Source organism: Buceros rhinoceros, unplaced genomic scaffold (assembly GCF_000710305.1).
Source record: "Buceros rhinoceros silvestris isolate BGI_N320 unplaced genomic scaffold, ASM71030v1 scaffold12734, whole genome shotgun sequence".
NCBI classification, from domain to species: Eukaryota; Metazoa; Chordata; class Aves; order Bucerotiformes; family Bucerotidae; genus Buceros; species Buceros rhinoceros.
The window spans coordinates 10,634-13,593 of NW_010408853.1; the positions used below are offsets into that span (position 1 = coordinate 10,634).

Below are 2,960 nucleotides of genomic sequence, written 5' to 3' on the forward strand. Positions count from 1 at the left end.
CAGCCAGGGCAGGTGAGTGTGACTGCTGCAACAGCAGGATGGAGTCCTGGTAGGAATTCAACTCTGCTTTTTGGCCACCCACGTGCATGTCACTACAGCGCTGGGGAATGAGTGTCTGTGCGAGTCCTGGCACAAATGTTTGAGCTGCTGGCACCACAGTGAGAGGTGCAAGACGATGATGTGAAAACCTGGGCAACCACCACTAGTAGGCTTGCTTGAGCGGGGGGTTGGGCCAGATGACCTTCAGAGGTTCCTCTCAATCTCAACCCTTCTGTGATCCTGTGAAAATTCTGCATCCTTCAGCACCAGTGAGTTTGTTTGCCTTTATCTGCCTGCCAAGTTTTCCTGAGCACCTTTTTGTGCACAGCAGTAACTGCTCTACGTAGCAGTGAACACTGTGAAATCGTACCAAGCAGTCTGACTACGCTGCTGCTTACCAACGTGCATGTGCAGATAGGGTAGGCACATGTGTTAATGTTGTCTGCGTTGCTCTTCACAGTCTCAGCTCTCAGTTAGAAGTCTGTAAACTTTTCTTGCAAACAGAAATATGCAAATGTTTTAGGACAAGCTGGAGAAATTAACCTCCTGAGTAGTTTGTTTGTTTTGTTGGTTTTTTAAATATAAAATTTGGTGCTGGAAATCTGGAAAGCTTATTTCTCTTCTGCTGTGAGAACAACTTTCCTGAGAATAACAGTGGGGGCAGTCTGGTCTGAGTTTCCAGAAACATCTAAAGTACTGGGCTCTGGTTTAAAACAGAAAAGCAAGTAAAAGACCAGCTTTTTAAAAAAGAATTTGAAGCCTGATTCTGAAGTCTGGTGCCATGCTGACTGCTTCTGCCAGAAGTGGAATTTTCTTCAGAAAATAAAGGTGAATTGCAGACCTGCCCATTACCTTTTCTGAGTACAGCCAACACAGAAGTGAGACTTAGCTGATCTTTTGCGGGGCAATATCCATCAAAATACTTCAGTAAAATATCCCCCAAAACACATTCAAATATTTCTTTAGCATAACAGCTAGATCATAACAGTGATGGGCTCTGAGCGGGTCCCTCTACAGTCTACTAAACTAGCCTCGGCTAGACCCTTGCTGCACTGTAAGCCTTAAGGCAGCATAGCCCCAAGGAGCTATTTGATCATTCATTTCTACCATCATACTGTCAGTTTGAGACATGGATTTTGTTCGGGGTATTTGTTTATATTATTTTATTTTATTTTAGATATAGCTACATAAAATGTGCAGACAATTATAGTTAAAAAGTAGCATTATACATTTCACCAAAATGAATAATTTATAGTTACTATGAATGTTTAGGTCTGAGTTTACAAGTTTTGCTGACATTTTATTAAAGATATTACAGTTAGACCTGTTGTGTAGGATGGAATTTGGTTTTCATATATTGGTAGATCCAGACAAAACCGATCTCATCTACTTGCAGTCAAAGCATTGTAGACGTGATTCAGCTGTGCCCTGGAGGCTACACTGTGGTTAAAGTTACAAATTGCACTTGAGAAGAGTTTTTCAGCAGAGGCATAGCCTCTTATGCACACAGCTTTTGGATCTGATTTGCATCTTTCCCTGAATCTCTACCAAATATGTCATGAATGCCCTGCTCCTTTGTAACTAAGGATATTATTCCTTAATCAGCATTTTCAAAGTCACCAAACAATATGCACAACTGAGCTGAAAATTTCAGGAATGTGCATACGTGTAAAAACTGACAGAATGGCATAAGGAAACTAGCTACAGTTACAGTCACTTCAGGGAGCTGGGTGATTTGTTCCAGTCCGTCTTCACTGATGCCTTGGTATTTCCAAGCCATTCATTCAGTTACTATTAGTTTAGCAATTTCTGCTCGTAAACTTAAAGAAGTACAACTCTGGCTGGAGGACTAATTGTTGCTGCGTGACTTTCATGATACATTTTCAGCCTTAAAATGTTCTACCAAAAACTCAGAGCTTTTCTAAATTTATATATCTACAAGTTTCTTAGCAGACTTTTCAAAACCAGTGGAACAAGTGGCAATAAGCTGTATCCACATTTGGGATACCTGCCAATTTTTCCACTTCTTTGATTTTTCACTTATGTCCCATACTTACAATAACTTAATACACTCATATAAAAGCTAAAATTGTCTATATTTTCAGAAGTGCTTCAGAGTTTCACCATGAGATTTACAGCCAATTAACATTTCATGTTACAAATGCTCTTGCACACAACAAAGTTGCTGCCATTTTAACAACTTCCTTTGGTTTTTAATCTTGATATATATACTCCCTCTAGTACTACTCATTTTAGAATATGTTAGTGTGTTTAAAATATAGGATACAAAGGTGAATTTCAATAGTCTCTTCCTATATTAGACACAATTCAGTCAAATCTCAGATTCTCAGCAGAGATTCAGGCAACTGAACACCGTCTTTGGGGTTTTTTTTTAATTTATTAACATTGTCTTGAAAGGTTTTTTTCTGGCTCTGCAATGCAGTGCAGTAACAAAAGGCATTGCAAAAATGCAGTTAGCAATTTCACTGAAGGGGTCTCTAGAGAAATGCAAAAGTCTGACCAGCATCTATTAATAACGGCTGGTATTGCTGAAAAGCAGCCGGATAGCACATAAGCATAAGGAAAAGGAGACTGGCGGCTGATCCCAGGAGATGTTTCTCTCTGCATACTCCCTTTGCAGTTCTTATATGTCTAGGTTAACATTTTCTGACTACCTACCTCACAGTGTCACTACAGCACTGAGGGATTAATCATATGTAAGCTGGGAAGTAATGTACTGTCCTTGGCAGAGAAAGGTCCTGTCAAGTAAAATATATGGACTTGAACTGGCCAGTTTGGGGAGTTTCTCCTTACAATTCAAGGATTACAGGATTAAGCTCTCCTAATGTGCCCTGTAAGCAACTTGAGTAACTAGAAATGAACAGCCAGATGTGTGTTGGGGAGCACTGAAAGTATTTCCC

The 2,960-nt window shown here is 40.0% G+C and overlaps 1 protein-coding gene across 1 annotated transcript in view; it reads left to right on the forward strand.

Annotated features, from left to right (window-relative positions):
- The window catches only part of TMPRSS15 (transmembrane protease, serine 15), a gene marked incomplete at both ends in the record, with an annotated part of 41,804 nt that overhangs the window by 9,669 nt on the left and 29,175 nt on the right, over positions 1 to 2,960 (forward strand). The window lies entirely within an intron of this gene.